This window comes from Prionailurus bengalensis, chromosome B2 (genome assembly GCF_016509475.1).
Source record: "Prionailurus bengalensis isolate Pbe53 chromosome B2, Fcat_Pben_1.1_paternal_pri, whole genome shotgun sequence".
Classification (NCBI taxonomy): Eukaryota; Metazoa; Chordata; class Mammalia; order Carnivora; family Felidae; genus Prionailurus; species Prionailurus bengalensis.
Window position 1 is genome coordinate 83,693,674 of NC_057349.1, and position 15,893 is coordinate 83,709,566.

Sequence of the window (15,893 nt, forward strand, 5' to 3'; positions counted from 1 at the left end):
TCTGTTTGGCTCACAGTCCTGAATTCCTTGACAGCTTTATTGCTGTATCAGGCATCTAACAAGTGCATTTAAAAAGACTAAAAGGGGGTATGTTTCAATAAAGATGAATTATAATTCATTTACATTTTCATGGTGCTGAGTTTTGGAATAGATTACTTGGCCTATGACATGAGTCAAGTTCATATAAATTTTGGTTACAGCCTCAGTGGAGAAAGTTGTAACCCTCAACCCCCACGTAATTTTTCAGTTTCATCATGGGGAGACATTGAAAACTGAATGAAAATCAGCAACGGAAAATACCCTAAATAGATGACATCAATTTTTTTCAGTAGTTCACTTTATAGTATTCTAAAAGTTCAAAACACAACAAAACTCCAGCAAGTTTTCTCCTAAAGTGTTAGATACAGCATACACTGAAATAATCCCTTTGTAAAGCAATTTAACGATAAGCACCAAGTCTCTGGGTAATTCTATTTCTGTAAATGTATCCCAAATAGATTCAACAAGATGTATCATTAGAGGAATAGGAAGGGATTAGCAATAATGGCAGAGAGTTGAAAACAATCCAAATATATAAAACCACTGAAAGTGATGTCAGTAACATTCTCAAGAAATACATCACTCATAAGAAAATGATACTACATGATATTGAGGAAAAGGTAGAATCAAATATATGTTATTAATAAAAATTTGGGAAGATTTTAACAGCTGACTATCTTCTTCCTTATTCTGTACATTGTGCATATCTGCATTTCCTATTTTCTCTAACATGTTATTTATTTTATAGCTAAAAACAATAAATGTTGTAAAAGACCCTCACACAGTAAAATATTCTTATTTCATGTTCTCACTCCCATCATCTCTTTTGTCTCTTTTCAATTCTTCTGCTTCTGTCTTATGGTTTATACTTTGTTCCCTATTATTTTTCTGTTGCTTCAACTGCCTTATCCCTCTATTTATCCACTTATTCCACTGTCTGGTTTCTATAAGATGCTAGTTCCATTTAGCAATGGTGGTCTCAGCATGCATGGTACCAGCTATTTAGAATGGTTTGAAAAATAGTCATATTGAAACAATCATATTGTGTTCACATTTTTCCCCTTGTGGCTAAACAAGCAAATTCCATAGGAAATATTTCTTTTCATTCAGGAAAATATCTAAAGTAATTTGTTTTATAAAATACAGTATGTCAAAATAAATTACATCAGAAAATAAATTCTGAGCAGTTTCATTTTGGCTAAATTGCTCTTTTCAAAAGAAGTGTTACATGAAAAGAAAAGAAAAAAACAAACAACAAACCCTACGTAATATACCCATTACCACCACTCACATTTTCTAATATTAATTACCTATTTAACTGGCACAGTAATCATCCTAATAACTATTATTGTGATTCCAACTTCGGAGATAAAGAATTTTAGACTTGGATAAGCATTTAACAATGTAGCAGAAGGATATTCTCAGACTTGCTCAAGTCCCCACATATCTCCTAACCTGCCTCACCACCATTAATCAGAATATTCATCTACTGAGTATTGGCAGAGACCTTAGTTCCACCAACAGAGTAGCAAGTCTACCTTATGCCTTATGTACGTGACCCCAAACCATGACAACCATCAGAGACACAGCCTGAAAACCGTGTTAATGGGCACTGTTCTGAAGAACACACATGCCAATCTTCGAACTCTAACATAAACACCTCTGCTATCTGTTGACCTTTCCTCGTGTAGGTTCTTACTTATGGTGTACCATGCTTTTGCCTTACCAATATCATGGCCTGTGAAGCTGTTTAAGCTTTTCACAATTTGTTCGTTTACTTATGATTCCGGTGCTAATAATCCAATCTCAGTTATTGATCCTCTCCTTAGAGAAACAGTTTATGTTTTATAAGAAACATACCGCAGGACTAGGCCTCCTGCAATGGGTACCCTAAAATATATCTTTAGTGTTTTATGAAAAAGTCGATTTCCTCGGTGCTGTGGTAGAACTTAAAGTTTGTCAGAGTCGAATAAGAAATGGCTAAACCAAGTTCCTATCTTCTTTGAAAATGGTTAGAGGGCACAATGAGAGCACAAGATGTAAAAGGAAGCATGTGGTTTATTTATGCTCTCATAGGAAGGTTCTGCACTGCCATAGTTATGGTAATACTAGAGTAAAGCCAACAGATAATTAGATGGGTCTACTTGCTCTCTCAAACCACAACTGGTAAGGCAGGCAGGAATTGATTTCTAAAGTTGTGTTCTATTTAACAATGAATAGGTAGCAGATTATCTATGTTTAAGAATGAGAGCATAACATTCCCTTTCCACCTTCTAAATAATTGAATGTTTGAAACTGAATCCTTAAAAAGTGTTTCATTTGCCAAACTGAACATATCAAGCAGCCTATAACATTAAGATTTACTCTTACAGAATCAACCTGAAAATACTTAAGGTTTCTTCCTCTGGAGCTACAGATATGTTTTGAGACCTTGAAAGCTATTGTTTGGATATAGTTCGTATTTGATTACATACCACACTTATAAAATTTCTAGGTTGTGTACAATACAACTTCATTGAAAACATCTACACACAGTTTTTAAGCAATTTCTGTCCTTTTAAATTACTACCTACCAGGTATCACGTTGCTTATTTGATATGCAATTAATCATTTACACATAAATATCAATGGAATAAAGTATTTACTTTCTATACCAGTTGGTAAAAACGACTAAGTAAACCTATCGCATACATTTTTATTATATCTGATTAGATTAGAGAAGAATGGTATATTTTCAAGAAGTTCCTGTTGATTATTGAGTTGCTATATTACATAAATTAATGGTGTCCATTTCAAGATTCTCTGGATGTATTTCCCATATGTATGGCTCCTAAATGTATAAGTGATGGAGCTATAAAAACAAATATTAAAAACACTTAGAAGTTGGATGGAAAATAACAATTAGCCTTGACAAGAGAAAACTGAACCAAAGCCTGAAGATGGAATGTAGTAATTTCATATTGCACATTTAGTAAAGCTACCTGCTGTGTTTACCAGGGTCATTCCTCCCCAGCTGCTCTTTGCCAGACAAATAATAACACACTGGACACTTTGGATTTCCTCCCTCCTCTCCGCTAGGATGAAAGCAAGCTTAAGGGCAGATGCTCTTGAGGGCTTTACTCTGTGCGTGTTGTATGTTTGCCTGGGTAGATATAAAACAGTGTTGCAGAAAACCCTGTAACCTTCCGGCTTTAGAATTTATCAGAGGAATTTTAAAGATTTACTATTTTAATTATGTTTCAAATAAACTAATGTGAAAATTAATTCACATGTTCCTGCATGATAGGTGGAGTTGTGTCCTAGGAATGCACAGTATGAACCACAATAGAAGCTAGGGCTGGAAACAAAGTTCAGAAAGGAAAGGTACTAATTTGGGAGACACATTTATAGAAGACCCAGTTTTGTGCTGCTTTTGATCCTTTATATGTGAATTATGGGCCATGATTGATTCTCAGACATTTTTCAGGGTATTCCATTTTAATACTAGCAAAGTCATTTATCCAACTATGAACTTTCTTTTAATAAGGCCTTGCCAAATGAAGATTTAGTCTTAAGCAGCATTTATACTTGACCCCAGAGTTATACATAATGACAAGTTTAAATATTAACTGCTTGGGCAGAACCAATTTTACCAGAATAAAAACCTAGCTCAGTTGTGTACTCCCCCCACATAAATCCTACCCATCCCCAATCCCATCAGCTGTTATAAAAGCAGAAATCCTTGACCTCGTCTAGCACCTACAATATGTGAAACTGGTTCCTGCTGCCATCACAGCTGGCTTAAGAATCCCTTGGAGAGTCATTAGCTACAGAGAGGTGAAACAGCTTATCTAATGAGGTTACAATAGGAGTTGGAACTCTTCAGCTCTCTTCAAGTCAGCCATCCAATAATCAGAGCATTCATTCCCACCTCCATACCTTCCTCATAATCATTTTCTGTATCTGGAAGGCTCTATCATTTCTTTGTGATCAAAACACTACACTGCATGAAGCTTGAAGAGCTAATCCAACTATGGCATTATCCTCAGAAGAAAAATGTTGTACTTGCGAGACATACTGTATTCCTATGTGTTAACATCTCTCTCTGGCTAATTCATGGGTTTCTTAAATGAAATAATATATACAAAAACACTAACACAGTGCTTGGTATATAATATGGCTCTCAAAAGTGTGAGTTTCTTTCTCTTGCTTTTATTTTGCCTACAAATTCTAGCACAGTTTTCAGTGCATGGCAGAATAAATTGGCCTGCATGCCTCCATAGCTTGCCACGATGCTGCCATCTGCTTGGTGAGAAAGTAAAAGAAATGCATGGAAAGAAACTACTTGGAATCCGGCATTTTGAAGCCAATGAGTTCACTAATTCATGGTATCTAAGTTCAGGTTTGTGGATTGGTGCGATTCCTTACTGCAGTTTTCACTAGAGAAGAGAAAAAGATAATGCTATAAATTAGTGCATATTTAATAAAAGAAAATGTATTTAATTTGGTAGATATCTTTAATCATGCAATTTTATTTTCTGCTAATACAGGTTTCAAACAATTGCTCTTATGAAACAGTGGAGATAAAAGTTTGCCATAATTTTGGGGTATTTTTGATTTTTTGCTTTGCTGGCAACATTAATACCCTTTTGGGGATATCATAATGGGATTAGTTGTTAAAACTTCATGTAGTTTTCCTCATTTTTTAGGCTTTCTTTCTTTTTTTGAATTTTAATTTAAAATTGCCTAATATTCTAGAACCAGAAAACTATTGCTGTGGAAATAAATGGTGGTCTTTTCTGATAAATATATCCAATTTTTCAGGTGTTTCAACTTTCCAATCTTTGTTGTTATTTAAATTTAATTTAAATTCTTAATTATACATAGTATGTATATAATAGTTCATTTTCCTAATGTCACCATTCAACTAAATTTTACTAGTATTTCTTAAGGGTTTATTATGTTCACATTTCTCTTCTAGAATAAAATCAAAGTTCTAGAATAAAATCAAGGAATAGAAAGATCTCTATTCTAATGAAGCTTACATTCTCTGGAAGGAAGATAGACAATAAACCTAACAACTAAGAAAACTGTAGGTACGAAAAGTAAAAAGTGCTCTGGAAAAAAAGAAACAGTAGAGCAGGGTCAGGGTGTCAAAATGTTGAGAAGTTACAAGCTGCCATATTAAGTAGGCTGTCAGGAAGAGACCTAATTGAGAACAGTGGTTCTGAATGATGATTTGAAGGAGACGGGTTAGCCAAAGAGATATCTAGATGAAGACAATTCTAAGGTAGCAACATTAGCCAGAGCAAAAGCCCAAAGATAAGCACACTTCCAGTGTGTTTCAGGACCAGGGAAGAGACTGATGTGGTTAGAATAAATGAGTGCAGGGGGCAACGGCATGAGAGGAGGCCAGAGGGGTTAAGAAGGTGAGGCAAGAAACAGAGCACTTAAGGCCTAGTGGACTTTTCCTCTGCTCTGAATGACAAGGGGGAGCCATTGCAGCTTTCTGAGTAAAGGAATAAAATGGTCTATACTTTAAAAAGGATCTAATTGCTGTGATGAGAACAGACTGTAACGGCCCAAGTGTAGGACAACAGAGACCTACACAAAAGTTTCACAGTCTTCCAGGTAAAAAAATGCTGGTAGCCTGGAACAGTCAGACAGCCATGGAAGTGGAGTCAGATTCTCTCCATATATATTTTATAAATATATAAATATGTTGAAGGTGGAGTCAACGGAATTTCCTGAGAGACTGCGTATATTAACAATCAAGTATTATAGTAATCTTTATTTAGTAACCAACAACTGATAATTATAAACTCACATGGAAAATAATATCTGGAAATCAATGACAAAGTTAATTTTATAAGTGATTTTTTTTCATTTCTGTGGAAAGCTGTAAAATAAATTTTCTATGCTGAAGATCCCTCTTACTAGGATATATTTACTAGATATATAGGCTGTATATTAAGTTGGGTAAAATGTTGCTATAAGAAAGTATGGTAGATAATGAAGGCTGTGACTCAGTGGCAAAATGTGTAGCAATTATCGTGTACTAGTATTAATGGGTTACTCCTTTAAGGAAAGAAATCACTGATCCATTTCATTGATTAATTAACCTCCTTCGGAAACTGTAGACATTTTACCCAATATTATATTTTCATGCCTGGTTTTATTTTACTCAGAAGTGCTTTAATAAATGCCGTATTTTAATACTAAGAAGTTTCAGCACGTTGGAATATTCTGCAGGTTTAACAAAAGCTTAGCAAAGCATTTTGATATATAAGTAAAATTCAAATAAAGATTCAGCATATTAGTTCTTTCATGCCAAAGAGAATTCTTTAAAATTAACATTATATTCCAGTGATAGGCAGAGTGATTAGACACTGAATATGCTTGGCTATTTTAAAAGAATACAATCATTAGCACAAAATGATTTGCAGTGCAATTTTACTTCACTTGAGAGGAAAACAATTCCCTTTCATATTTAGTAAATATATTTAAGAATGTAACTCTAAAAACAAGAAAAAGAATGTAGCTAGAAAAAACAGGTTCTGTAGAAGTTGAATACTTACATCTCTCTTCCATTTTAAAAAGATGCCATTAGACACAGGTCAGATGTACGATTAAAACTGAGGAAAATAGATATAGTTTATAATAGAGAAATGTACTGGAGTTTTGACAATATATGAAATTTCATACTCATTAGTCAGAAAATATAATTTGGAAAATTATATTTAAAGCTTACACAGCTTTACAAGTATTTAATGCTTTAGAGACAAGATGGCCCAACACAATTAGCCAAATCCTGAGGCAGCATTAAAATGCTGAAATATGAGATTGTAGGAGCTTCTCAAGTCAGAAGTTTTCTATAATCATTTTGATTAGTTAAAATATAATTTCACTTATATAAGATGCCCCATGGTTTACTCAAGATTTTGTGTACTTTTATATATTTTGTTCTCATATACAACAGCTAAAAAAAAATAGCAGTGGGTTTTACTTATTATAAGTACTATGAGGAAGGCTTAAAAAAAACCTCTACAATACACAATCCATAAGCTGAAGAAGATACGAAATTGTATTTTTATGTATCTCTTTTAAAACGGTATATTTCAAACTGATCCATAAACACCTGGAATTTTAAAATCGTAAGAATCACCTGCATATATATAAGCAATGCACAGGACTAGACTCCACCCCAGTTACATACAGACTCAGGACTTCCTGAATGTGGGTCCTGCATTTGTATCTTCATTTGTAACATGCATCTAACATGTATTCTGGGGACATAAAATTTTGAGAATCAAAGAATAGGCAACAGTAATACATTATTAATTGGTGGCGTATATATCAATCACAGTGGCTAAGAGTACAGTATATAAGGATCAGTAGAAAAGGGGATACCGAAGCAGATATTTAAGGATGGACAGAATTTGAATGCACAGAGGTAGGAAGAAGGCGTTTCTGATGAGGGGACTGGATTATTAAAGAAGTTTTAGAAAACAGTTAGTAGATAGTATGACTTAGGTGGTAAAAGCGATTTGGGCTAAAGTGTGGATAGCAGGCCACTGTACCACCCAAATCTCCTAGCACCTCTTTGGTATTAAGTTTTTTGGAGGTTGACAGCTTATGGTTGAATATTCCTTTGACAACTGTTCTAGGCTGATAAGAACAACCTGGCCCAAGTTCACATCCTCAGGTAGTGGCACAGCCAAGGACTACTTAATGGCAGAAGTTGGGATGGCTAAAGTCCTGGCTCCTTACCCCAATCAGGACAACTGTAGAGTGCCCTTCCAGCTCCAAAGCACTCGGTGGGATTGACTCAGGCCATTGTTGTGGATGCATCTTAGCTCCATGATTTCCTCTGCTCAAACCTGCTCCTTTTGCACCTGTGAGCAGTCCCTCATAAACTTCCTGTATACATCTGTCCCAGGGTCTGTTTAACCTTGGAATTCAACACACAGTCTGGTTATAGCTGAGCTTACAAATTAAGGCTCTTCTAGTTCCTTTCTATATATCTGTTTTGTTTGACACAATGAGGGTATTGTTTGCTTTAAAATTGAATTATTAGACAAAAATTGGATAATCTGAAGATTTTACTGAAAAATCTAGATTTCTGGCTTGCCTTCTGGAACTGACATGTCTGGCCCCACTGTATATGCATGCATGCATCCTCAGCAAAAACTAGACCACTGTTCCCTTGGGAAGAGTCATTCACACTCCATGTCCCCTTAGTCCACACAACTCCACCTTGACTCCAACATGAATAGGTCAACTGCTTAGGAATTTATTTAAATGAATTGGTCAGTTACTCAGGTACATATCTAAACTGCACCCTTTAAGACTTAAGCTTAGCTTTTAAAAGCACTAGAGAATTAGGAAAAGTCATTAGGCATAGTGATTAAGAGCATGATTTTGGGTTTGATTTCTGCCTCTGAACAGCCTTGGGTTACTCAAACTCTCTACACCGTTATTTCATCTGTAAAATGGGGAAATTAACATCACTTACATTAGAGAGTATTGTGAGGATTCACTAAAATAATGAATGCAAAGAACCTGATACAGAACTCAGTATAAAGTAAATTAAGCAGTTTTTTACACCACACAGATGAATATACTCACACATTTATATATATATATGACATATATACACACATATATGTATATAATTTACACATCATGTAATTTATATATCTATGATACACTGGGTATAATTTTATACTATAGGGAGGTGAAATAAGTAAATTTAGATGGATATTTGAAGAAAGAAAATATTTATTAGCATTGTTTTTAAAATTGAGGAAAAACATTTTAATAAAAAATTACATGGATACCAAAAGCAAGTATTATTTATAGTCTTTTCATAACAATTATTTTTTGCATTGTTTTATAAAACATGAAGCTCTATGGAGAAGGAAAATGATTTTTATTTCATAGAGGTATGCTTTTCCGATAAATGGAGTTTTGTAGATAGACCCTCTTCCTTACACAGTTTCTAAATTTGAACTCACTAGTTCATGCTCACTAAGAAACATGCTTTTTCCAGCCCAAATTTTTGGTAAAGGGATAAATCAGTGCAGTTATTTCTGATTATACCAATGGCTAAATCAGGGAGGCATATTAGTGACTATCTTATCCTAACTTTATACCTGTAAACGTTAGGTCCCAAATTCATGAGGTCATTGGCTCAAATCAGAATAAAAAAATTATCTTTGGTTTCAGTGATTCACATAAATCTCTTAGACAAGTCTTCCTAAAGTCACCTAAAGACACTTTTTACTCACTATAATAAACAATTGCAAATACTTGTAGAATATTCCATCCTCCACTGTGTGTGTGTGTGTGTGTGTGTGTGTGTGTGTGTGTGTGGAGAGAGAGAGAGAGAGAGAGAGAGAGGGAGAGTGAGGGGGGGCATTTTAACAGCTACATGAATAAATATATCAATTAATTCTCTTTGGGGTTCATATAAAACATTGGTAAAATTGGTTATTTTCAGTGAAATGAATTTATAATTTTGAATTCAGGCTTTACGAACACAGTATCTAAAGGGGAAGCCAAACAAAAAACTATAATGTGAAAAATTTTATGAACTGCAATCATAGGTTTTGCTCATTGCTGTCAATCCAAACAATTCAAATAAATGTGTAATACAGAACTTTTTGAATATATGTATTTGGTATTTTGACAGTTTATTTCTGAATATCCATCTCTTTAGTAAAGAAATGAGTGAGTGAGCAGACTATATTAATCGTCAAATTTATGTACTTTAAAACGTGGAGCTAAACATATTATTCTTTCTTCCTAAGTGGGCCTTTTACCCACCACGGTGTGGGCTTTAAATACTAGCATCCAATAAGCTAAAATGTCTTCACATATATTTGGGACTCCTGTCATTCTTCCCCAAAAAGCACTCCTTTCTCTCACAATTCCACTCATTATCCCCTGCCATTTCTTACACTTCAGCTCATGAAACCAAACTAATGATTTAAAGTATACAGAGTATAAAGTTCTGGGAAATGTGCATAATTTTGTGGCCTTAGAGATATATACTATTCATCAGGTACTAGATTCAATACACAAAGTAGCAGTTGTTTCCTGGTCTACTGTAATCAAGATTTTGGAAAGGCAGCTGTTTGACAATTTTATTTATATTTTCTAAGATTTTATTTTTGAAATTGAAAATTCCGTCTGGATTAAAATATATTCCTACAAGGTTAGAAAATCAGAAATGCAAGAACGCTACCCCTAACTGATCCTACTGGCTTTCACACAGTGCTGCTCCTTAACGTCTTTCAGCTTGATATCATTTTTGGATGTAGCTAAATGCCAGATACCCCGACAAACATACACTCTACCAGCTGGATCTCCATCTGCTCAACTAAACATTTTCACACCAAATCTGTATAAAAAGCTATGTTTTCAAAGACAGTTATCTACAACTGAAATATTAAAATCTTAACTCCAGGAGTCCTTCCACTTACATATTTCACATGCATTTAAGCACGAATACAAACTACTTTCAAGTATTATCGGTGGTGTGCTTGCTCTCTGTTGTCAAAAGTTGTCTTAACCTATCCACGAAGGGGCAGACAGACTTTTTTTGAGCAAATGAAATTTTTTTCAAAAAGTATTTGCTAGCATCTTTTGATGTGTTTGCTTAGAACAAAAAAACCTGCTAAATTAATGTCAATGAACAGGATGATTTCATAGACATATGCATTAAGTTTGCCTTAAGATAATTTTCTTGGCCTACATGTGAATTTGTTACCAATAAATATGTTTATAATTAATTCCTTATAATGGTTCTCAGTGTCTTTTTAATTATACCCAGTGGCCAATAAAATCGCAATTATACGAAGTGGCCAATAAAATCTCAGGTAATTTTTAAAAGTTTCTACCTGAAAATCACCAAACTAGATCAAGATGGTTCTAAACAATACTCCATAAATCCCGGTAGCAATTCGATTTTCTAGCTTGGGGAGGAATCATCTATAAAGCATTATTAGATTTCAGGAACCCCAAGAGCAGATGAAAAGCATGAAGTACAAAAATACAGCAATATTGCCATTGAGGCAAAAATGGGGTCACAGAACTCATACAACATATTAGTGAATAATAGGAAAAGTTTGGAAACAGAAAACTATATACTCTCAGAACTGTGTATATTGTCTTTAGATAATGATGGTCATGCTTTAAAAAATATGTGTGCAAGTATGTTGGGACAACTAAGAGAAGTCCATTGTTTCAGATTAAAAGAACATAGTCAAGAAAACAAAGTATTAATGATGATTTCAAGATTTACATAGAGAAACACAAATCTGCATTTCTTAGCACCTTGGCAAAGAAACATGAAGCATTCGGAACTTTGCAATTTATTACAAATCAAGTCCTTGTCCAGGAAGCAGAGGAAAATGTTTGTGTGTTCGTATCAAGAGCAGAAGAAGGAAAGGTTCGTTTTCTAAGAGGGAGAAGGGGTGTGTGCAAGCTCTCAGAGGGAGAAAGGGTGTGTGCATGTCCCTTATCCACAGGTTTTCCATTCACTATACTATTCTCTACTTTTTTTAAAAGTCTATTTATTTATTTTTGGAAGAGACATAGAGCACAAGTGGGGGAGGATCAAAGAAAGAGAAGGAGAGACAGAATCCCAAGCAGACGCCAGGCCCTGAGTTGTCAGCACAGAGACATATGTGGGCTCAACCTCACGAACCACAAGATCAATGACCCAAGCTGAAGTTGGACACTTAACCAACTGAGCCATCCAGGCACCCCTATTCTCTATTTTTTAATAACAATCCAGAAAAAAAGCATTATTTCAGGTAAAAATACCTTTTCCAGGATGAAGGTTATATAGGATAAAAATGGGTGTGGATGGGAGAAGAGTGGTTTGAGAGGAAGCGAATACATGTAGAGAGAGGTTTTGTTCACGTCAGTATCTTACAAGAAAAAAACTTTTAGCCTCCAATTCTGTACTTACCCTAGGGAGACAAAGAAAAGATCCAAATCACAATGCACAAAAACACCTATGGTGGAGACCAAAATTTCTTTTAAGAGTCTACCAGCAGAAAAAATTATAAATGCCAATAATAACATATGTACATAGGGAAATACTTGCAAAAATATAGCTCAATTCTAGTGCTAAATTCAAAGCAAGAGACCAATGGAATTTAAATTTAGTTCTAAATGGTTTTCATTTCATGGAAATCTCAACATTACCTCACTTCTATATTCTTTTAATAATCAAAACTCTTGAAAAACACTTTTCACCTTACCCTTCTGAAAAAGATAAATGGCCCTTTATCAAAACAAATGTCAGGCCTTTTTAGCTGCATCAGAACACAGGTCAAAACAGAGATGGGTAACTGACTCAAAACAAATGTCTGCTAGGATCAATTGTCTAAAATTTCCCATAATTGCAGGCTTTGTTTAAAATGGTAAAAGTTAGGATATAACACCTTACTATACTATACTGCTTCCCACCCTCCACACCTACTCCTGATCTTGCCAAAATATATCTACCTCGGGCACCTAGGTAAAAAATAAGAGATAAAATAAGAAAGAGGATTTAAAAACTATTCCAACAAAATAACTACCACTTTTCTTAATATTGAAAACAGGTGTACACTTAACCAACAGTGATTGCAGTAAAAAAAATTGTTCTGAACACAGTGGTATGCTTAATATTTTATATTTACTCAGACACGCTATGCAGAAACTGAATATATTTAATTGGCTGAAAAAAAAGGACTTTGAATCATAGAAATATCAATGAAGAAAACTTGCTTAATTCAAGCATTTGCCAAGAAAAAATGGTTATCATCAAACACGAGATTAAATAATTATCTGTTTTCTTTGCTGGCTCAAGATAGATGTAGTGCTGATGCCTATGCTTACTGAAAAAAAAAATGACATAACATCCTGTCTTTGCCATCAATGAGATCCATCAAAGATTCAAGAACAATAATTACATATTTATACACTGTCTGATGTCTTCAACAAACATTAGCCATATAACAGATGATGTCATCCATAGGCTAATGTTCTTTCATGAAAATCTAATAAGAATGCTCAAGAATTAAGACCATAGTGATAGTGGAAGCAAAAAGAAAAGAGATTGACACTGATGTTCCCCAATAATCTAGGTTCCATGAGGCACTATGACCATTTCACCACTGAATCCCTCAGCCCTCAGCAAAATTATGAGTGTTAAATATCTACTGAATAGTATAACTAGAACTTACTTAGAAGAAAGGCTGGCACGCCTATAATTTAAAATCCTTTCTATGTGATGATTTCCAATAATTCACTGAAAATTAGAAGCAGAAAAAAGCATAGAAAGCAATTTTTAAAACAGAAATTATTTGTCCCTCGAATTTTTAAGGTAAAATTATACTCCTGCTTTCCTCTTCATCACTTATAGTGAGTGAGTTTCCTGCTAATGTGGGAATATCCAGATACCTGGGATCTCATCATGGCATATCACGGTTTTGGACTAAAATTCTTCAGACAATGTACTCCATAAACAGAAATCTTGTCTTCCTTGCATACTACTTGATCTCCAGTGGCTAGCAGAGTGTTTGACAAATCCTAGGCACTTAATATTTATTGAATAAATGAGTGAATGGGCAGAAACAACTTAGACAAATCGTAAATAAAGGTAACAAAGAACTTTCTAAGACATAAAGCTTCATAGTTTTTTGAAGATTATTGTCATATCTTCCCCAGTTTTCCCCAAGTTAGCCAAAACCATTCTTTCAACTGGGACTTATATTACATGATTGTGAGTCACTTCATAATTGGACACAATACTCCCAGTTGGAGGTGACAAGTGTACAGGAGAGTGGAATGTCAGCCACCCTTGGTCTGCAGATTAGTGCAATCTAAGACATGTAAGATGTTCTGATGGCCATTAGACTCATACGGAATTGTTTCATCTAAAGTTCACTTTTTACTCCTTACTTTGCAGGGCTATTAACATTTGACACAGATCACTGCCTCCTCCTTGAAATACGTTCTTTGCACTTCAGGGCATTCAACTCTGCATTTACCTCCTATCTCACGGGCCATTCATTCTCTGTCACTTTTTTCTAGTTGTTCTTCATCATCCACTGCCCTGGCATGCAGATCTGAGCTGTCTTTTTTAAAATGTTATTGATATGCACTGTCTAGATTATCATGTTTAGTTTCATTACTTTAAATTCCATATCTATGCTGATTAACTCCAGATTTATATCACACACCAAAACCCCATACATAAACTCCAGATTTGTATATCCAACTAGAAGTCAACTATAGGTATCTTAAATTTGGCATGTCCAAAACTTCAAAGTTGTCCCTTTCATAATCTCCTGCATCTGAGATACTAGCAGCATCATCTATTCAGTTACTCTAAAATATGCAGTCACCCTTGTTCTCTTTCACTCTCTCATACCCCACATTCTAATGGCCAGTTAATCTTGTTGACTCTATGTTCAAAATGTATCCAGACTGACTACCACTCTTTACCATTCCATTGCTAAATGTCTAGGCCAAGCCAACTTCATTTTTCTTCTAGATTATTGCAACAGCCTCCCAAACTAATCTCCTGCTTCTACCCTTGAGCCCCTCTTGTCTATTTTTAACAGAGCAGCCAAATAAAATTGTTAAGATGGACGGAAGTTGATGTCTCTCTTCTGTTCAAACCCCTCAATGGTTTTCTATTTCCATCTAAAGCCAGTGGTTACACAGCAGTCCGTCTTATCTGTGGGGGTAACACTGTAAGACTCCCAGTGGATGTCTGAAACTTCAAACACTACCAAACTCTATATATACTATATTTTTTATATTCATATCTGTAATAAAGGTTAATTTATAAATTAAATACAGTAAGAGGTTAACAAGAATAATAATAAAATAGAAAAATATACTGTAATAAGAGTTACATGAATGTGATCTCTCTCTCAAAATATCTTGATGTACTGTATTCACCATTCTTCTTATGATGATATGAGATGATACAATGCCTGTGTGATGAGAGGATGTGAGGTGAATGACATAGGCACTGTGATGGAGCATTAGGCTACTATTGACCTTCTGGTGATATGTCAAAGGAAAATCACCTACTTTCAGACCACAGCTGAACTGAAACCATGGATAAGGGGGGTGGGGGAACTGTTTATGACCTGCAAGGACCAACACAATATCCTCCAACCCCATTAATGTTCTGACATTCACTCCTGCTCTCCTCTATCTTTCCACACCAGCTACACCCACATCCATGTTGAACATGCCAAGCATGCTTTTGGTCAGGACTGTGCACAGACTGTTCTCTCGGACTGGAACATTTTTCTTTCTTTTGGGTTTGCTTTCCTACCTCACTCAGGCTCTTATTCAAATGTCCTCTTCTCTATGAAGTCTTTCCTGACAGCCTTTTAAAATCCCCAACCCTTCTGCAACTCTGTTCATGCCTTTCTATTTACATGGACATCATCTAACGTTTAAATATCTCCCACATTTAATATGCTTTCGTCTGTTGCACCCCACACCTCACTCCTACTAGAAGGTTCTTAAGGGTAGATTTGTTTGTGGGTGTCTACTGTTTTTTCCAGTATCTAGAACAATGTGTGAAAGTTACCATACGCTGAATAAAGATTTTTGAATGATAAAAGAATGAATGGTAGTTTCAAGGAAAAACATTTCACTAGTGAATTTTCAAGTATCAGCCTGCTAGGAAGGGTTTTGGTGTGATGGAACCAGGAAGTGCACCATATGTCACACTATTGAATTTTCTTTCCCACTCAAAATAGAGGTAAGCTGGTCTTATACCACTTTATTATCCTTGGATACCAAGGTTTCTCTTAGGACATTGGTTCCTGATTACAGCAATTTTGAAG

At 35.0% G+C, this 15,893-nt stretch overlaps 1 protein-coding gene across 5 annotated transcripts in view; it reads right to left on the minus strand.

The window, feature by feature from the left end:
* The window catches only part of EPHA7 (EPH receptor A7), a 171,837-nt gene that overhangs the window by 67,015 nt on the left and 88,929 nt on the right, over positions 1-15,893 (minus strand). The gene's annotated exons all lie outside the window — the stretch shown is intronic.